General features: G+C 39.1%; 1 protein-coding gene across 3 annotated transcripts in view; it reads left to right on the top strand.

Moving 5' to 3' along the window:
• Positions 1 to 22,813, top strand: part of NR1I2 (nuclear receptor subfamily 1 group I member 2) — a 483,563-nt gene that overhangs the window by 373,159 nt on the left and 87,591 nt on the right. The window lies entirely within an intron of this gene.

The following is a 22,813-nucleotide window of genomic DNA, read 5'->3' on the forward strand; positions in this document are numbered from 1 at the left end:
TTCTCTCTCACACACACCCCTTTCTCTCACACACACCCCTTTCTCTCTCACACACCCCTTTCTCTCTCACACACCCCTTTCTCTCTCACACACCCCTTTCTCTCTCACACACCCCTTTCTCTCACACACACCCCTTTCTCTCACACACACCCCTTTCTCTCTCACACACCCCTTTCTCTCTCACACACCCCTTTCTCTCACACAACCCTTTCTCTCACACACACCCCTTTCTCTCACACACACCCCTTTCTCACACACAACCCTTTCTCTCTCACACACACCCCTTTCTCTCACACACACCCCTTTCTCTCTCACACACGCCCCTTTCTCTCACACACACCCCTTTCTCTCTCACACACCCCTTTCTCTCACACACCCCTTTCTCTCACACACACCCCTTTCTCTCACACACCCCTTTCTCTCACACACACCCCTTTCTCTCACACACCCCTTTCTCTCACACACCCCTTTCTCTCACACACCCCTTTCTCTCACACACACCCCTTTCTCTCACACACACCCCTTTCTCTCACACACACCCCTTTCTCACACACACCCCTTTCTCTCACACACCCCTTTCTCTCACACACACCCCTTTCTCTCTCACACACACCCCTTTCTCTCACACACACCCCTTTCTCTCTCACACACCCCTTTCTCTCTCACACACCCCTTTCTCTCACACACACCCCTTTCTCTCACACACACCCCTTTCTCTCACACACCCCTTTCTCTCACACACAACCCTTTCTCTCTCACACACACCCCTTTCTCTCACACACACCCCTTTCTCTCACACACACCCCTTTCTCTCACACACACCCCTTTCTCTCTCACACACCCCTTTCTCTCTCACACACCCCTTTCTCTCTCACACACCCCTTTCTCTCTCACACACCCCTTTCTCTCACACACACCCCTTTCTCTCTCACACACCCCTTTCTCTCTCACACACCCCTTTCTCTCACACACCCCTTTCTCTCACACACACACCTTTCTCTCACACACACACCCCTTTCTCTCACACACACACCCCTTTCTCTCACACACACAACCCTTTCTCTCACACACAGCCCTTTCTCTCACACACACAACCCTTTCTCTCACACACACAACCCTTTCTCTCTCACACACAACCCTTTCTCTCACACACAACCCTTTCTCTCACACACACAACTCTTTCTCTCTCACACACAACCCTTTCTCTCACACACAACCCTTTCTCTCACACACACACCCCTTTCTCTCACACACCCCTTTCTCTCACACACACACAACCCTTTCTCTCACACACACAACCCTTTTGCACGCACACAACCCTTTTGCACGCACACAACCCTTTTGCACGCACACAACCCTTTTGCACGCACACAACCCTTTTGCACGCACACAACCCTTTTGCACACATACAACCCTTTCTCTCACACACACAACCCTTTCTCTCACACACACAACCCTTTCGCACACACACACATCCCTTTTGCACACACACAACCCTTTTGCACACACACACATCCCTTTTGCACACACACAACCCTTTCGCACACACACAACCCTTTCTCACACACATACAACCCTTTCTCACACACACAACCCTTTTGCACACACACAACCCTTTCTCTCACACACACAACCCTTTTGCGCACACACACCCCTTTCTCTCTCACACACACACACACACACCCCTTTCTCTCACACACAACCCTTTCTCTCACACACACCCCTTTCTCTCACACACGCAAACCTTTCTCTCACACACACAAACCTTTCTCTCACACACACAACCCTTTTGCACACACACAACCCTTTCTCTCACACACACAACCCTTTCTTTCATGTAATTAGCAAGAGTCCATGAGCTAGTGACGTATGGGATATACATTCCTACCAGGAGGGGCAAAGTTTCCCAAACCTCAAAATGCCTATAAATACACCCCTCACCACACCCACAAATCAGTTTTTACAAACTTTGCCTCCGATGGAGGTGGTGAAGTAAGTTTGTGCTAGATTCTACGTTGATATGCGCTCCGCAGCAAGTTGGAGCCCGGTTTTCCTCTCAGCGTGCAGTGAATGTCAGAGGGATGTGAGGAGAGTATTGCCTATTTGAATGCAGTGATCTCCTTCTACGGGGTCTATTTCATAGGTTCTCTGTTATTGGTCGTAGAGATTCATCTCTTACCTCCCTTTTCAGATCGACGATATACTCTTATATATACCATTTCCTCTACTGATTCTCGTTTCAGTAGTGGTTTGGCTTTCTACAACATGTAGATGAGTGTCCTGAGGTAAGTAAATCTTATTTTCTGTGACACTCTAAGCTATGGTTGGGCACTTTTATATAAAGTTCTAAATATATGTATTCAAACATTTATTTGCCTTGACTCAGGATGTTCAACATTCCTTATTTCAGACAGTCAGTTTCATATTTGGGATAATGCATATGAATAAATAATTTTTTCTTACCTTAAAAATTTGACTTTTCACTGTGGGCTGTTAGGCTCGCGGGGGCTGAAAATGCTTCATTTTATTGCGTCATTCTTGGCGCAAATTTTTTTTTCTGTTTCCGGCGTCATACGTGTCGCTGGAAGTTGCGTCATTTTTTAGGTTTTTTTGCGCCAAAGGTGTCGGCGTTCCGGATGTGGCGTCATTTTGGCGCCAAAAGCATTTAGGCGCCAAATAATGTGGGCGTCTTTTTTGGCGCTTAAAAAATATGGGCGTCACTATTGTCTCCACATTATTTAAGTCTCATTATTTTGTGTTTCTGGTTGCTAGAAGCTTGTTCTATGGCATTTTTTTCCCATTCCTGAAACTGTCATTTAAGGAATTTGATCAATTTTGCTTTATATGTTGTCTTTTCTATTACATATTGCAAGATGTCCCACGTTGAAGCTGAGTCAGAAGATACTTCTGGAATATCCCTGCCTGGTGCTGGAGCTACCAAAGCTAAGTGTATCTGCTGTAAACTTTTGGTATCTATTCCTCCAGCTGTTGTTTGTACTGTTTGTCATGACAAACTTGCTAATGCAGATAATATTTCCTTTAGTACTGTTACATTACCTGTTGCTGTTCCGTCAACATCTAATACTCAGAGTGTTCCTGATAACATAAGAGATTTTGTTTCTAAATCCATTAAGAAGGCTATGTCTGTTATTCCTCCTTCTAGTAAACGTAAAAAGTCTTTTAAAACTTCTCATTTTTCAGATTAATTTTTAAATGAACATCATCATTCTGATACTGATATTGTTTCTTCTGATTCAGAGGATTCTGTCTCAGAGGTTGATGCTGATAAATCTTCATATTTATTTAAAATGGAATTTATTCGTTCTTTTCTTAAAGAAGTCCTAATTGCATTAGAAATTGAGGATTCTAGTCCTCTTGATACTAAATCTAAACGTTTAGATAAGGTTTTTAAATCTCCTGTAGTTATTCCAGAAGTTTTTCCTGTCCCTGGTGCTATTTCTGAAGTAATTTCCAGGGAATGGAATAATTTGGGTAATTCTTTTACTCCTTCTAAACGATCCTGTGCCATCTGACAGATTAGAATTTTGGGACAAAATCCCTAAGGTTGATGGGGCTGTCTCTACTCTTGCTAAGCGTACTACTATTCCTACGGCAGATGGTACTTCCTTTAAGGATCCTTTAGATAGGAAAATTGAATCCTTTCTAAGAAAAGCTTACTTGTGTTCAGGTAATCTTCTTAGACCTGCTATATCTTTAGCGGATGTTGCTGCAGCTTCAACCTTTTGGTTAGAAGCTTTAGCGCAACAAGTAACAGATCATAATTCTCATAGCATTATTATTCTTCTACAACATGCTAATAATTTTATTTGTGATGCCATCTTTCATATCATTAGAGTTGATGTCAGGTCTATGTCTCTAGCTATTTTAGCTAGAAGAGCTTTATGGCTTAAAACTTGGAATGCTGATATGTCTTCTAAGTCTACTCTGCTTTCCCTTTCTTTCCAGGGTAATAAATTATTTGGTTCTCAGTTGGATTCTATTACCTCAACTGTTACTGGAGGGAAAGGAACTTTTTTACCACAGGATAAAAAATCTAAAGGTAAATTTAGGTCTAATAATCATTTTCGTTCCTTTCGTCACAACAAGGAACAAAAGCCTGATCCTTCATCCTCAGGAGCGGTATCAGTTTGGAAACCATCTCCAGTCTGGAATAAATCCAAGCCTTTTAGAAAACCACAGCCAGCTCCCAAGTCCACTTGAAGGTGCGGCCCTCATTCCAGCTCAGCTGGTAGGGGGCAGATTACGTTTTTTTCAAAGAAATTTGGTTCAATTCCGTTAACAATCTCTGGATTCAGAACATTGTTTCAGAAGGGTACAGAATTGGCTTCAAGATAAGGCCTCCTGCAAAGAGATTTTTTCTTTCCCGTGTCCCAGTAAACCTAGCGAAGGCTCAAGCATTTCTGAAATGTGTTTCAGATCTAGAGTTGGCTGGAGTAATTATGCCAGTTTCAGTTCTGGAACAGGGGCTGGGGTTTTATTCAAATCTCTTCATTGTACCAAAGAAGGAGAATTCCTTCAGACCAGTTCTGGATCTAAAAATATTGAATCGTTATGTAAGGATACCAACATTCAAAATGGTAACTGTAAGGACTATCCTGCCTTTTGTTCAGCAAGAGCATTATATGTCCACAATAGATTTACAGGATGCATATCTGCATATTCCGATTCATCCAGATCACTATCAGTTTCTGAGATTCTCTTTCCTAGACAAGCATTACCAGTTTGTGGCTCTGCCGTTTGGCCTAGCTACAGCTCCAAGAATTTTTACAAAGGTTCTCGGTGCCCTTCTGTCTGTAATCAGAGAACAGGGTATTGTGGTATTTCCTTATTTGGACGATATCTTGGTACTTGCTCAGTCTTCACATTTAGCAGAATCTCATACGAATCGACTTGTGTTGTTTCTTCAAGATCATGGTTGGAGGATCAATTTACCAAAAAGTTCATTGATTCCTCAGACAAGGGTAACCTTTTTAGGTTTCCAGATAGATTCAGTGTCCATGACTCTGTCTTTGACAGACAAGAGACGTCTAAAGTTGATATCAGCTTGTCGAAACCTTCAGTCACAATCATTCCCTTCGGTAGCTTTATGCATGGAAATTCTAGGTCTTATGACTGCAGCATCGGACGTGATCCCCTTTGCTCGTTTTCACATGCGACCTCTTCAGCTCTGTATGCTGAACCAGTGGTGCAGGGATTACACAAAGATATCTCAATTAATATCTTTAAAACCGATTGTACGACACTCTCTGACGTGGTGGACAGATCACCATCGTTTAGTTCAGGGGGCTTCTTTTGTTCTTCCGACCTGGACTGTAATTTCAACAGATGCAAGTCTGACAGGTTGGGGAGCTGTTTGGGGGTCTCTGACAGCACAAGGGGTTTGGGAATCTCAGGAGGTGAGATTACCGATCAATATTTTGGAACTCCGTGCAATTTTCAGAGCTCTTCAGTCTTGGCCTCTTCTAAAGAGAGAATCGTTCATTTGTTTTCAGACAGACAATGTCACAACTGTGGCATACATCAATCATCAAGGAGGGACTCACAGTCCTCTGGCTATGAAAGAAGTATCTCGAATTCTGGTATGGGCGGAATCCAGCTCCTGTCTAGTTTCTGCGGTTCATATCCCAGGTATAGACAATTGGGAAGCGGATTATCTCAGCCGCCAAACATTACATCCGGGCGAATGGTCTCTTCACCCAGAGGTATTTCTTCAGATTGTTCAAATGTGGGGTCTTCCAGAAATAGATCTGATGGCTTCTCATCTAAACAAGAAACTTCCCAGGTATCTGTCCAGATCCAGGGATCCTCAAGCGGAAGCACTGGATGCGTTGTCACTTCCTTGGAAGTATCATCCTGCCTATATCTTTCCGCCTCTAGTTCTTCTTCCAAGAGTAATTTCCAAGATTCTGAAGGAATGCTCGTCTGTTCTGCTGGTGGCTCCAGCATGGCCTCACAGGTTTTGGTATGCGGATCTTGTCCGGATGGCCTCTTGCCTCCGTTAAGACCAGACCTTCTGTCACAAGGTCCTTTTTTCCATCAGGTTCTCAAATCCTTAAATTTAAAGGTATGGAGATTGAACGCTTGATTCTTAGTCAAAGAGGTTTCTCTGACTCTGTGATTAATACTATGTTACAGGCTCGTAAATCCGTATCTAGGGAGATATATTATAGAGTCTGGAAGACTTATATTTCTTGGTGTCTTTCTCATCATTTTTCCTGGCATTCTTTTAGAATTCCGAGAATTTTACAGTTTCTTCAGGATGGTTTGGATAAAGGTTTGTCTGCAAGTTCCTTGAAAGGATAAATCTCTGCTCTTTCTGTTCTTTTTCACAGAAAGATTGCTAATCTTCCTGATATTCATTGTTTTGTACAAGCTTTGGTTCGTATAAAACCTGTCATTAAGTCAATTTCTCCTCCTTGGAGTTTGAATTTGGTTCTGGGGGCTCTTCAAGCTCCTCCGTTTGAACCTATGCATTCTTTGGACATTAAATTACTTTCTTGGAAAGTTTTGTTCCTTTGGCCATCTCTTCTGCCAGAAGAGTTTCTGAGTTATCTGCTCTTTCTTGTGAGTCTCCTTTTCTGATTTTTCATCAGGATAAGGCGGTGTTGCGAACTTCTTTTAAATTTTTACCTAAGGTTGTGAATTCTAACAACATTAGTAGAGAAATTGTAGTTCCTTCATTATGTCCTAATCCTAAGAATTCTAAGGAGAAATCATTGCATTCTTTGGATGTAGTTAGAGCTTTGAAATATTATGTTGAAGCTACTAAGAATTTCCGAAAGACTTCTAGTCTATTTGTTATCTTTTCCGGTTCTAGGAAAGGTCAGAAGGCTTCTGCCATTTCTTTGGCATCTTGGTTGAAATCTTTAATTCATCATGCTTATGTCGAGTCGGGTAAAACTCCGCCTCAGAGGATTACAGTTCATTCTACTAGGTCAGTTTCTACTTCCTGGGCATTTAGGAATGAAGCTTCGGTTGATCAGATTTGCAAAGCAGCATCTTGGTCTTCTTTGCATACTTTTACTAAATTCTACCATTATGATTTGTGTTTTCTTCTTCTGAAGCTGTTTTTGGTAGAAAAGTACTTCAGGCAGCTGTTTCAGTTTGAATCTTCTGCTTATAATTTAAACTATTTTGGGTGTGGATTATTTTTCAGCGGAATTGGCTGTCTTTAATTTATCCCTCCCTCTCTAGTGACTCTTGCGTGGAAAGATCCACATCTTGGGTAGTCATTATCCCATACGTCACTAGCTCATGGACTCTTGCTAATTACATGAAAGAAAACATAATTTATGTAAGAACTTACCTGATAAATTCATTTCTTTCATATTAGCAAGAGTCCATGAGACCCACCCTTTTTTTGTGGTGGTTATGATTTTTTTTGTATAAAGCACAATTATTCCAATTCCTTATTTTTTATGCTTTCGCACTTTTTTCTTATCACCCCACTTCTTGGCTATTCGTTAAACTGATTTGTGGGTGTGGTGAGGGGTGTATTTATAGGCATTTTGAGGTTTGGGAAACTTTGCCCCTCCTGGTAGGAATGTATATCCCATACGTCACTAGCTCATGGACTCTTGCTAATATGAAAGAAATGAATTTATCAGGTAAGTTCTTACATAAATTATGTTTTCTCACACACACAACCCTTTCTCACACACACAACCCTTTCGCACACACACACCCCTTTCTCTCACACACACAAACCCCTTTCTCTCACACACACCCCTTTCTCTCACACACACACCCCTTTCTCTCACACACACAACCCTTTCTCTCACACACACAACCCTTTCTCTCACGCACACACCCCTTTCTCTCACACGCAACCCTTTCTCTCTCACACGCAACCCTTTCTCTCTCACACGCACACCCCTTTCTCTCACACGCACAACCCTTTCTCTCACACGCACACCCCTTTCTCTCACACGCACACCCCTTTCTCTCACACACACAACCCTTTCTCTCACACACACACCCCTTTCTCTCACACACACAACCCTTTCTCTCACACACACAACCCTTTCTCTCACACACACAACCCTTTCTCTCACACACACAACCCTTTCCCTCACACACACCCCTTTCTCTCACACGCACACCCCTTTCTCTCACACGCACAACCCTTTCTCTCACACGCACAACCCTTTCTCTCACACACACAACCCTTTCACACACACCCCTTTCTCTCACACACACAACCCTTTCTCTCACACGCACACCCCTTTCTCTCACACGCACACCCCTTTCTCTCACACACACACCCCTTTCTCTCACACACACAACCCTTTCTCTCACACACACAACCCTTTCTCTCACACACACAACCCTTTCTCTCACACACACAACCCTTTCCCTCACACACACCCCTTTCTCTCACACGCACACCCCTTTCTCTCACACGCACAACCCTTTCTCTCACACGCACAACCCTTTCTCTCACACACACAACCCTTTCACACACACCCCTTTCTCTCACACACACAACCTTTTCTCTCACACACACAAACCTTTCTCTCACACACACAACCCTTTCTCTCACACACCCCTAGAACCATATGCAATACTGCTGAGTATATTAACTAAGACTATAACAACCCTCTCAGGACCTAGATTAGTTATAGTAACACGGTCCCTTATAAAGTCCCTTTAACAGTTCTTCTCAAAATAGTATATGATACAAAGTTGAAATGTCTGTTTTTATTGTTAAAAAAAAAATGTGAGAAAATTATAAGTGTCCAAGTTCAAGATTAATTTAGGGAATCCCTGCATGTAAGGTATCAAATGGTCTGTCCACTTTGTCAAGTAAATCGGGTGTGAGATAAGATGGTGCATTCCCACAGACATATATATGTGTACCTCTGTGATGAGACAATTCAGCTCCTTCAGTAGAGGAGGTGTTAAGCCTCCTGTCCTTCCCTAGCTCGGGTGTCTTCCAGCTTGCAGGTTCTTTGGCTGTCCAGACAGTAGCTTCAGGCACCGTGTACATTTCACAATGCACTTTACTGAAAGTTGTCACCCCCCTGGGCACTGATTGGCTACAGTGCCATGGGGAGGGGGAGAGCTTGCACCTTCTAGGTAATTAAAGTGTAGATCACTCATATAGATGGTTCGGAATCTCTTAATTTCAGTAGTCACTTGGGACTTAATAAGATGAACTGGCAGACAGGCTTATAAGGCAGTTCTCTAAACCACATATATGCAATGGTGCAAGAGGAGAAAAAGCCAGTTCCAGAACTGCTGAAACCACTTTTTGTAACTCCAATGCTGCCCATGAGCTTTGTATACTGTTTGGAGTGAATACATTATACAAGTGGTTTCAGCAGTTCTGGAGCCAGCTTTTTCTTCTTGTGCACCTATGAACTTTGGAGTGAATTTTGAGAAGGAAACATCTGTATGTTCCTCCCCTTCTAAGTTAGTTCAGTTTCTACCTATTTGCAGTATGGTAGGCTGGAATGAAGATATGACCCCTCTTTGTACTGCACTACACATAGACACCTCACCTGTTACGTTGAAAGTTATCCTAACATTGAAACACAACAGTACTCTGTCCCTAGGGATACATGACACTGGGGCTTCCCTGGGGCTGACTGTAAGAGTTTACCCCCTATTGATGGACCTCACTTATATCTTTTTATCCTGCAGGTATTAAATAAGCCTTGTTTCTTTCATGTAATTGGCAAGAGTCCATAAGCTAGTGTTGGGATATACATTCCGACCAGGAGGGGGCAAAATGCCTATATATCTACCTCCCACCACACCCACAACTCAGTTTTTACAAACTTTGCCTCCTATGGATGTGGTATTGATTTTATGGTTTCTCTCACAGGAAATCTTTTCAAGGGTTCTCTGTTATCAGTCGTAGGGATTCATCTCCTACCTCCCTTTTCAGATTGATATACTCTTATATACCATTACCTCTGCTGTTAGTTTTCAGTACTGGTTTGTCTATCTGCTATATGTGGATGGGTGTCTTTCGTTAAGTATGTATCATTATTTAAGACACTCTCAGCTATGGTTTGGCGCTTTATGTATTTATATAAAGTTTTAAATATGTTTTTTACTTATATTTGCCATGAATCAGGACTATGTATATTTCCCTTTTGCAGTCTAAACAGTTTGAGTATAGGAATAATGTTTGTGAAGTTTATTTAAACTTTTTTTCTTACCTGGGGTTCAGACTTTTTCTAAATTGACTTGTCTCTCAATTTTTATCTCGGGCAAATCTAGGCTCGCGAGGATGCAAAATGCTGTTATTTATTTTTTGTCACGCAGTTGCGCCTTTGATGGCGCAAATTTCATAATGTCCTGCATCTTTGTTGACGTTAGTTGTTTTGGTATGAAGTTGCGTTTGTTATGACGCGAGTTGAGTCATTTCCTGGTGTTAGTTTTGCGCCAAAAAATTGTTTAACTTTCTTTTGCGTAATGTGTCATTCTATTGCTCGCTGTTTTCATGAATTTTTGGAAACTATTATGCCTGCTTTTTTATTTTATTTTTTGTTTAAAAATTACTATCTTTATTTTCCTATCTACTGAAACGGTTACATTGTGGAAATTGAATGTTTTGCCTAATGTTATTTTTTCTTTTTTTGTTACATTTTGCAAGATGTTTCATTCTGATCCTGACTCTGATGTTACTATAGAAACTTTGATGCCCTGAAACACGATTCTACAAAGCTAAGTGTGTTGTTTTCATTATTAAGCTGTTGTTATTTCTTCAGTTCAATTTTGTTGCATTTATTTATTTTATGCTTAAAATGTTTCTACATGTACAATGACATTTACTGTTTTTACTTACTCAGTTCATGTACTTGATTTCATCTGCAAACATCACATGTTATTGCTTTTATCATAAAGGTTATGACTGCTATTATGCCTTTAAGTAAACTTACGAGGTCCTTTCAAAATGGTTAAGATTTAATTAATTTTGTTCTGACTGACAGCATATTTAAGTTTATTCTACTGATGAAGGTTTTCTTTGGCTCAAAGAATCCTGTATCAGAGATAGTTTTATTAAAAATTCTCCTTATTTTTCATTTGAACATTCTTTGTTCTTTGTTAAGGAAAATTTGTCATTTTTAGCTTTTTGGAGCCTAGTCCTCCTATTAACTATGCTATTTTAAAATCTGGATTTTAAGATTTTAATTTACTCCTGATAATTTTTCCAATTCAAGATACTATCTGTATTATGTTCTAAAGAATGTTTTATCCTGATTCCCTTTTGGGACTGTACTACAATTTCTATGGAAATTGGTACTTATTTTTAGGATTCTTTAGAGTTTGAATATAACCTTAGTAGAGCATATTCATTTATGCAGCAACCGGGAAGCGCTCAAACATTCAAACACTAACTGTGAGTAAAGTCCCCGACGATCAGTTCGCTTCACGTAGTCAGTCACACCCCCTTGACATAGTGGTGACGTGTTCTCAGAATACTCAGCTGTCCTGGTGCGGAGAAAAGAGCGCTTCCATCCACGATCAAATAATAGAACAACACCAACAATCAGCGCACCCAGTAAAGCTGAGAAAAGCAAACAATGGTAAGCAGTGAAATACCTGTTTATTGTTTAGCACAAACAAATGCTCAATATAATAGGTAAATATCCATACAATGCCAAAACAGGTAAAAAAGGCATAAGTGGTAAGTGACAGGAAAAATTAGGTCAGACGCGTTTCCTATGTCATAAGCATGTTTCTCCTCAGTGACCATACTTAATACCCACAACACACTGCTTTATAAACCCTTAAGCCGGACACTCCCAATAAATGGCTGTCCAATCAAAAGCAAATCTGTTACAAAAGCAGTGTGCAGAGGGCAAAGTGAAGGGGGATAAGTAAAGAAGAAAAAGAAAATGAAGTAGGTAAAAATAAAGGACATTATTAATACACATTAACAGACCAAGTTAAACACATAGGTAAACTGACATCACAATGTACTAATTCAATTATACTTGATCAGTGTAAAGCCACTCTTTATAAAAATGAAAAATAACAAATATAAGCAATAATGCTAAGGATGTAAAGAGACATTGTTTCAAAAAACAATTCAAAAAGAGGAAAAAAATAACTTATTGATCTACATATAGCTTCACATCCCATTCTGAATTTAACCCATCTGGCATTCTAGTATCCAACTGAAAAATCCAATAAACTTCTCTTTTACTGAGAGTTATACCTCTATTACCACCTCTTGGGTGCCTTGGAATCAGTTGGATCGCTTGGAATGTCAGCAGGGAGCTGTCAGAATTATGATGTTGTTTGAAATTCAGGGAGATTGGAGTAGTGGACTCAGGATCTTCAATTGAGCATAAGTGCTCAAGAAAGCGATCTTTAAGAGCACGTGTCGTTTGTCCTACATACTGCCTGAAACAACCCCTGCAGGTCAAAAGATATATGACATAGCAAGAGTTACAAGTCATATGCTCCCGAATTTCAAAGTGTTTTTGATTCTTGGTAGATACAAAACTTGTACCAAAAGAAGCATAGGAGCAGGATCTACATCTTCTGCTCCCACACTTAAAGAATCCTGGTTTGATAGAGAGCCAATTTTTGTTAGACTGTGTCCGTGGCAGCATAGAAGGTGACAATAAATTGCCCAAAGTATGAGCCTTGCGTGATACAAAGCAAATACCTTGCTTAATAATACCAGCCAGGCTATCGTCAGTAGCCAAAATTGGAAGAGCCTTACGTACAATGTTACAAATTTGACCATATTCAACACTATAAGAAGTGATGAATTTTGGTTTATTAAATTTATCAACATCCCTTGTTCCACTAGACAGAAAGAGATCCTTTCTATCTAGAAGATCAACTTCACTCTTAATAGTATCAAGAGCTGGCCTGGAATACCCTCTTTGGGTCAATCTGTCAGTTAAATCATTTGAATGTTTTAAGTAACTCTTATTAGTGGTACAGTTACGTTTTACCCTAATATACTGACTTTTAGGGATAGATGAGAGGGTATGTCTAGGATGACATGATGTAGCATTTAAGATAGTATTTCCAGCAATCTCTTTGCGGAACAATTCAATCTCTATACATGAATTTTCTCTATTGGGGTGTAACTCAATATCCAAAAACGGAATTGAGGTTTTACTGTGCTCCATAGTAAACTTGAGATTTAAAGAATTGTCTTGTAAATAGTTCAGTAACGGTTCAAGAAGGTCCTCCGGACCCTTCCAAATCAACAAAATATCGTCGATGCAGCGACCGTAAAATTGTATATATTCTCTGAAGGGGTTCCCATCTCCATAGACGTGGGACAGCTCCCACCAACCCAAATAGAGGTTGGCATAGGAGGGGGCAAACTTGGCCCCCATTGCTGTCCCACGCCTCTGGAGATAGAATCCCCCCTCAAACATGAGATTATAGATGTATAGAGATTAAATTGTTCCGCAAAGAGATTGCTGGAAATACTATCTTAAATGCTACATCATGTCATCCTAGACATACCCTCTCATCTATCCCTAAAATCAGTATATTAGGGTAAAACGTAACTGTACCACTAATCAGAGTTACTTAAAACATTCAAATGATTTAACTGACAGATTGACCCAAACAGGGTATTCCAGGCCAGCTCTTGATACTATTAAGAGTGAAGTTGATCTTCTAGATAGAAAGGATCTCTTTCTGTCTAGTGGAACAAGGGATGTTGATAAATTTAATAAACCAAAATTCATCACTTCTTATAGTGTTGAATATGGTCAAATTTGTAACATTGTACGTAAGGCTCTTCCAATTTTAGCTACTGACGATAGCCTGGCTGGTATTATTAAGCAAGGTATTTGCTTTGTATCACGCAAGGCTCATACTTTGAGCAATTTATTGTCACCTTCTATGCTGCCACGGACACAGTCTAACAAAAATTGGCTCTCTATCAAACCAGGATTCTTTAAGTGTGGGAGCAGAAGATGTAGATCCTGCTCCTATGCTTCTTTTGGTACAAGTTTTGTATCTACCAAGATTCAAAAACACTTTGAAATTCGGGAACATATGACTTGTAACTCTTGCTATGTCATATATCTTTTGACCTGCAGGGGTTGTTTCAGGCAGTATGTAGGACAAACGACACGTGCTCTTAAAGATCGCTTTCTTGTGCACTTATGCTCAATTGAAGATCCTGAGTCCACTACTCCAATCTCCCTGAATTTCAAACAACATCATAATTCTGACAGCTCCCTGCTGACATTCCAAGCTATCCAACTGATTCCAAGGCACCCAAGAGGTGGCAATAGAGGTATAACTCTCAGTAAAAGAGAAGTTTATTGGATTTTTCAGTTGGATACTAGAATGCCAGATGGGTTAAATTCAGAATGGGATGTGAAGCTATATGTAGATCAATAAGTTATTTTTTCCTCTTTTTGAATTGTTTTTTGAAACAATGTCTCTTTACATCCTTAGCATTATTGCTTATATTTGTTATTTTTCATTTTTATAAAGAGTGGCTTTACACTGATCAAGTATAATTGAATTAGTACATTGTGATGTCAGTTTACCTATGTGTTTAACTTGGTCTGTTAATGTGTATTAATAATGTCCTTTATTTTTACCTACTTCATTTTCTTTTTCTTCTTTACTTATCCCCCTTCACTTTGCCCTCTGCACACTGCTTTTGTAACAGATTTGCTTTTGATTGGACAGCCATTTATTGGGAGTGTCCGGCTTAAGGGTTTATAAAGCAGTGTGTTGTGGGTATTAAGTATGGTCCCTGAGGAGAAACATGCTTATGACATAGGAAACGCGTCTGACCTAATTTTTCCTGTCACTTACCACTTGTGCCTTTTTTACCTGTTTTGGCATTGTATGGATATTTACCTATTATATTGAGCATTTGTTTGTGCTAAACAATAAACAGGTATTTCACTGCTTACCATTGTTTGCTTTTCTCAGCTTTACTGGGTGCGCTGATTGTTGGTGTTGTAGAGCATATTCATGTACTGTTTATTTTTAGCTCAGCCTTTATCTGTGGCTGGCATTACTGTTCTTTTAACTTTTTTTTGTTGTTGAACAGTTTGCATAAGCAGTTTCAGATTCTCAAGTATATAACTGTTTATTTACTTCTGATGTATTCATTTTATTATGTTTACTATATCTATTATTATGATTTCAAATATATTTTATTATCTCTAGCTTGTTAGGATAATAATTTGTTTGATTTCTATTATCTCCACTATTTCTGGAGGTTTAGAGTCTTTTCTGCCCTACTTTTAGTCCGGTGATGTAGATCAGTTGGTGAATGTCCTGACTACAAATGCTTGTTCTAGATCCAAGGGTCTTAGATTCATATCCTGGGAGAGTTAATGCAGTCCTTGGCCTTTTTGAGGTCAATTTATTGTGTACCATTTATTTGGGTAATAATAACAACAGTTTTTTTTTCAGCTGCTAATTTAATTAACTCAGAGTGCAAGCACTAAAAAAAGCATTTTTTGTATCCTTCTGGGAGAAAACTCTATATAATTACTTGTTACAGAACGTTTATCCTCATATTTTATTTCATTCAGACCACTTTTGTTTCTGAGATTCTCTTTTAGATAAGCTTTACCAATTTGTCGCTTTTCCATTTGGTCTAGCAACAGCTTTATGGATCTTTTCGAAAGATTCTGGGTGCCCTTCTTTCTGTAATAAGACAGTAGGGTATTGTGGATGGTATCCTAGTATTAGCTTAATCTTTTCTTTTATTAGAATCTCTCATGAATCAACTGGTTTTGTTTATTCAAGACATGGTTAGAGGATTTATTTTACCTAAGAGTTTCGTGATTCCTCAGACAAGGCTTTCTAGATGGATTCTGTGTTCATGACTTTGTCTTTATCGGACAAAAGTCAATTGTATTGATGTTAGCCTGTCTAATTTACAGTCTAGGACATTCCTTTTAGTGGCTATGTGCATGGAAGTTTTAGGTCTCATAACTGCAGCTTCGGACGTGGTTCCCTTTGCTCGTTTTTCATCTGAGATCTCTTTTGCTTTGCATACCGATTCAATGGTGTAGGGATTGTTTTCAGATATCACAGTTGATATTCTTAAATCCCAACACTTAACTCTCTCTGATTTGGTGATTAGACTATCATCATTTTATTTATGGGGCCTCCTTTTGTTCATCCTTCCTGGACTGTATTCTTAATGGATGCAAGTCTTACAGGTTGGGGAGCTGTCTGAGGGTCTCTGACAGCACAAGGGGTTTGGAAACTTCAAGAGGGGAGGTTTCCAATCGATATTTTAGAACTCTGTGCTATTTTCAGAGCTCTTTCAGGCTTGGCCTCTTTTGGAAGAGAATTTGTCATTGTTTTGCTTTCAGACAGACAATATCACAACTGTGGCATATGTCAATCATTGAATGTGGACTCGCAGTCCCTTAGCAATTAAGAAGTATCTTGAATACGTTCTTAGGTGGAATTCATCTCCTGTCTAATTTCTACGACTTATATCTCAGGTTTAGACATTTGGGAGATGGATTATCTGAGCCGTCAGTCTTTACATCCGGGAGAGTAGTATCTCTATACAGATGTGATTGGAGAGAGTTGTGGAGAAGAGAGAACACTGCACAACAAGTATACACTAATAGCACTCTAAAGTCTGAATAAATAAATCACTCTTGGGTGATAATGTGAATCACAGAAATAATATGTAAATACTGTGGTATTGATGGTCAAGATAGATAGAAGAGAACTGAATTAAAAATTAACTTTTATTAAATTGTTTTAAAAAGATTCTCACATACATACAACACACAGTTAAAACTACGACTAGAGGGAATTCGCATAGATGTGCCCTTTGGATAATGTATGCTATGAATATAGCGAATAGAGGTAGTAGTTATATACTCTTGGGGGTAAATTCTATATATTGTCTGGCTTATATATAAGTGCCAGAACAATTCGGTATTCACCCAGAGATATTAGGACTCCTGCCAAGTATTAACTCTTGACTGGTAAAGCACTGGGGTAAATAAACGTAAGTTATAGCGTTGCCTGAGAAATATAAGGCGCTTAAACAATAACACCCTGTTAGCTACTGAAGTGGTAATTCACATGGAGGGTAATAAATCTGAGAATTCTAAGTAACATAGACTAGCTGGTGATGTGAGTTTAATAAACAGCACTTGGATTGGAGCATGTGATGGCTTTGGAACACTAAGCCCTTGCAAGTGTAAAGCCTAATGCTGCTTTAAGGTATTTATAGGGAACACATACATTCCATGTTGACGATTGCTGTTTGTGAATAAAGGCTGATATATTTTACATACGCCTCTTGCAGCATAAAAGCGATTAAACCTAATTCTTATTAGGATAGGGCAAAGCGTTAATTGAGTGTATATGTATGGAAGCCGTATATAATATATGCTGAGTATAGTGGTATTGAGCCCACTAGGTGAATTGTAAAGCTTTGCTGAATACTTAGAATTAAGTCAATGTGGCATACTTTCGTATGTCAGTAGTAGATGGTGTTATTGGTGTGATATTGTACTATAGTCAGCCTGTTTCATGATCACCTGATCTGATAGAGAATTGTTCCACTGAAATCGGCACACTTGTGAGATAATATATAGATACAAGCACCCAAGTAAAGTTAGTACGTAAATAGGTATTATTGCTCCCCTAATAATCACAGGGGGTAGCTAACTTATCAAAGGTAACTGTTTGGAGGTACTTTAAAGATATTCTAGTGCTGAAGCGGAAACTTTCATGCACTTTTGTGTGTGAGGTTAACCATTTGCGACTTGTGTTTGTTCGCACAGCGTGTGGGTAAAAAGCTAAAATATATGTTTTAGTAATGATACAACAAATGCTTTGCAAATAAAAACATATACATTGTTTAATGTAGCAATTGATACAGAGAGATTTTATGTACTGTAGCGATAGTATAAATACCCACACTTAAATCGTAGTTTGTAAATACCATTGGTTAACTCACGCACATTTTATTGTATGTTTATCGGTCAGAGAGCAGAAAGCTGCAGTTATATAAAATTAAATACCAGTTAGTTGACCAAATATTTGCGCCGTATATTAAGGCAGTAACTTGTAAACTAAATCAGTATGTCAATGGCAGGTATGGTTATAAGGCTGGTTTTAAGTTTAATGCCGTGTAGAATATATCTACTAGTAAGGCATTTAAATGGTGCCAGATATAAACCATATAGCTGCTGCCAACGACCAATGACCCCAGTGTCAGTGAAATAGAGTACTAAGAGCTAATCGAACCCTGCTAGACGATTCCTAAAACACAGGAGCTCACTGGACTCCTCACCATTTCCCTAACATGTTTCGCCGCTTGTCGGCTTTGTCAAAGGGTCACTGACACTGGGGTCATTGGTCGTTGGCAGCAGCTATATGGTTTATATCTGGCACCATTTAAATGCCTTACTAGTAGATATATTCTACACGGCATTAAACTTAAAACCAGCCTTATAACCATACCTGCCATTGACATACTGATTTAGTTTACAAGTTACTGCCTTAATATACGGCGCAAATATTTGGTCAACTAACTGGTATTTAATTTTATATAACTGCCAACTTTCTGCTCTCTGACCGATAAACATACAATAAAATGTGCGTGAGTTAACCAATGGTATTTACAAACTACGATTTAAGTGTGGGTATTTATACTATCGCTACAGTACATAAAATCTCTCTGTATCAATTGCTACATTAAACAATGTATATGTTTTTATTTGCAAAGCATTTGTTGTATCATTACTAAAACATATATTTTAGCTTTTTACCCACACGCTGTGCGAACAAACACAAGTCGCAAATGGTTAACCTCACACACAAAAGTGCATGAAAGTTTCCGCTTCAGCACACTAGAATATCTTTAAAGTACCTCCAAACAGTTACCTTTGATAAGTTAGCTACCCCCTGTGATTATTAGGGGAGCAATAATACCTATTTACTACTAACTTTACTTGGGTGCTTGTATCTATATATTATCTCACAAGTGTGCCGATTTCAGTGGAACAATTCTCTATCAGATCAGGTGATCATGAAACAGGCTGACTATAGTACAATATCACACCAATAACACCATCTACTACTGACATACGAAAGTATGCCACATTGACTTAATTCTAAGTATTCAGCAAAGCTTTACAATTCACCTAGTGGGCTCAATACCACTATACTCAGCATATATTATATACGGCTTCCATACATATACACTCAATTAACGCTTTGCCCTATCCTAATAAGAATTAGGTTTAATCGCTTTTATGCTGCAAGAGGCGTATGTAAAATATATCAGCCTTTATTCACAAACAGCAATCGTCAACATGGAATGTATGTGTTCCCTATAAATACCTTAAAGCAGCATTAGGCTTTACACTTGCAAGGGCTTAGTGTTCCAAAGCCATCACATGCTCCAATCCAAGTGCTGTTTATTAAACTCACATCACCAGCTAGTCTATGTTACTTAGAATTCTCAGATTTATTACCCTCCATGTGAATTACCACTTCAGTAGCTAACAGGGTGTTATTGTTTAAGCGCCTTATATTTCTCAGGCAACGCTATAACTTACGTTTATTTACCCCAGTGCTTTACCAGTCAAGAGTTAATACTTGGCAGGAGTCCTAATATCTCTGGGTGAATACCGAATTGTTCTGGCACTTATATATAAGCCAGACAATATATAGAATTTACCCCCAAGAGTATATAACTACTACCTCTATTCGCTATATTCATAGCATACATTATCCAAAGGGCACATCTATGCGAATTCCCTCTAGTCGTAGTTTTAACTGTGTGTTGTATGTATGTGAGAATCTTTTTAAAACAATTTAATAAAAGTTAATTTTTAATTCAGTTCTCTTCTATCTATCTTGACCATCAATACCACAGTATTTACATATTATTTCTGTGATTCACATTATCACCCAAGAGTGATTTATTTATTCAGACTTTAGAGTGCTATTAGTGTATACTTGTTGTGCAGTGTTCTCTCTTCTCCACAACTCTCTCCAATTGTAGTCCCCAATATACACAGCACCTACCCTGGAACTTGGGTTAATAATACCCAAGTATCCTATTATTGGATATAAGTCTATAAATATCATACAATTAGTGCCATTGGTAATTCTTCTTTTGTCTGCTCTCTATACAGATGTGTTTTCTTAATTTCCCAGGTACCTTTCTTTCATGTAATTAGCAAGAGTCCATGAGCTAGTGACGTATGGGATATACATTCCTACCAGGAGGGGCAAAGTTTCCCAAACCTTAAAATGCCTATAAATACACCCCTCACCACACCCACAATTCAGTTTTACAAACTTTGCCTCCCGTGGAGGTGGTGAAGTAAGTTTGTGCTAGATTCTACGTTGATATGCACTTCGCAGCAGGCTGAAGCCCGGTTTTCCTCTCATAGTGCAGTGAATGTCAGAGGGATGTGAAGAGAGTATTGCCTATTTGAATACAATGGTCTTCCTCTAGGGGATCTATTTCATAGGTTCTCTGTTATCGGTCGTAGAGATTTCTTCTCCTACCTCACTTTTCAGATCGACGATATACTCTTATATACCATTACCTCTACTGATTCTCGTTTCAGTACTGGTTTGGCTATCTACTATATGTAGATGAGTGTCCTGGGGTAAGTAAGTCTTATTTTTTTGTGACACTCTAAGCTATGGTTGGGCACTTTATATGTAAAGTTCTAAATATATGTCTCTAAACTTATATTTGCCTTGATTCAGGATAATCAGTATTCCTTTTCAATACAGACGTTCAGTTTCATTATTGGGATTATGCTTTCAATTTATTTTTTCTTACCTTGAAATTTTTTTTATTTGACCATTTTTTTCCTGCGTGCTGTTAGGCTCGCGGGGGCAGAAAATGTTTCTTTTAATAACGTCAGTTTTTGGCGCGAACTTTTTTGGCGCAAAAAAATTGTTTTGTCACTTCCGGCGCCATAATTGACGCCGGAAGTTGTATTTTGTCTAAACGTTTTCTTTGACGCATGCATATTCAGACATTTTTTTGCGCCAAAAAATGTGGGCGTCGTTTTCTACGTCAGAGGATGTGGCGTCATTTTTGGCGCCAAAAAATATGGGTATTGTATTTGGCGCTAATAATCTTGGCGCCAAAAAATGTGGGCGTCTTTTTTTGTCTCACTTTTTTACTCACATTATTTAAACATCTCTCTTTCATTGCTTCTGGTTCTTAGAAGCTTATTATTTTGCATTCTTTCCCATTCCTGAAACTGTCATTTAAGGAATTTGATTATTTTGCTTTATATGTTGTTTTTTCTATTACATATTACAAGATGTCTCATCTTGACCCTGAATCTCAATCAACTAGTGGACAGACGCTGCCTGATGCTGGTTCTACCAAAGTTAAGTGCATATGTTGTAAAACTTGTGGTAACTGTTCCTCCAGCTGTAGTTTGTGCAAGTTGTCATGATAAACTTTCCAATGCAGATTGTGTCTCCATCAGTAATAATCCTTTACCTGTTGTTGTTCCTTCAACATCTAGTGTTCAGGATGTTCCTGTTAATGTTAAAGAATTTGTTTCTAATTCTATTAGGAAGGCTCTGTCTGTTATTCCTCCTTCCAGTAAACGTAAAAGGTCTTTTAAAACTTCTCACATTTCAGATGAATTTTTAGGTGACCGCCATCATTCTGACTTATCTGTTTCTGATGAGGATTTTTCTGGTTCAGAGGATTCTTCCCCAGATATTGATACTGATAAATCTTCATATTTATTTAAAATGGAGTTTATTCGTTCATTACTTAAATAAGTTTTGATTGCATTAGACATGGAGGAGTCCAGTCCTCTTGATACTAAAACTGCTAAACGTTTAAATTCGGTTTATAAACCTCATGTGTTAATTCCGGAAGTTTTTCCAGTTCCTGATTCTATCTCAGATGTGATTGCTAGGGAATGGGATAGTCTGGGTACTTCATTTACTCCTTCTCCAAGGTTTAAGAAATTGTACCCTGTGCCATTTGATAGATTGGAGTTTTGGGATAAAATCCCTAAAGTCGATGGGGCTATCTCTACTCTTGCTAAACCGCCTGCGAGAAGATTTTTCCTCTCACGCATTCCAGTAAATCCAGTGAAGGCTCAGTCGTTTCTGAAATGTGTTTCAGACCTAGAGTTATCTGGGGTAATTATACCAGTTCCAGTTCTGGAACAGGGTCTGGGGTTTTATTCAAATCTATTCATTGTTCCAAAGAAAGAGAATTCTTTCAGACCAATTCTGGACCTAAAAATATTGAATCGTTATGTAAGGATACCAACATTCAAAATGGTGACTATAAGAACTATTCTGCCTTTTGTTCAGCAAGGGCATTATATGTCCACAATAGACTTACAGGATGCATATCTTCATATTCCAATTCATCCAGATCACTATCAGTTTCTGAGATTCTCTTTTCTAGACAAGCATTACCAGTTTATTGCTCTTCCATTTGGCCTAGCAACAGCGCCAAGGATCTTTTCGAAGGTTCTCGGTGCCCTTCTCTCTGTAATCAGAGAACAGGGTATTGCGGTATTTCCTTATTTGGACGATATCTTGGTACTTGCTCAGTCTTTACATTCTGCAGAATCTCATACGAATCAACTTGTGTTGTTTCTTCAAAGACATGGTTGGAGGATCAATTTACCAAAGAGTTCCTTGATTCCTCAGACAAGAGTAACCTTTTTAGGTTTTCAAATAGATTCAGTGTCCATGACTTTGTCTCTGACAGAAAAGAGACGTCTGAAATTGGTTTCAGCCTGTCGAAACCTTCAGTCTCAATTGTTCCCTTCAGTAGCATTATGCATGGAAATTCTAGGTCTCATGACTGCTGCATCGGACGCGA

This window comes from Bombina bombina, chromosome 3, assembly GCF_027579735.1.
Source record: "Bombina bombina isolate aBomBom1 chromosome 3, aBomBom1.pri, whole genome shotgun sequence".
In the NCBI taxonomy this organism is placed as follows: domain Eukaryota; kingdom Metazoa; phylum Chordata; class Amphibia; order Anura; family Bombinatoridae; genus Bombina; species Bombina bombina.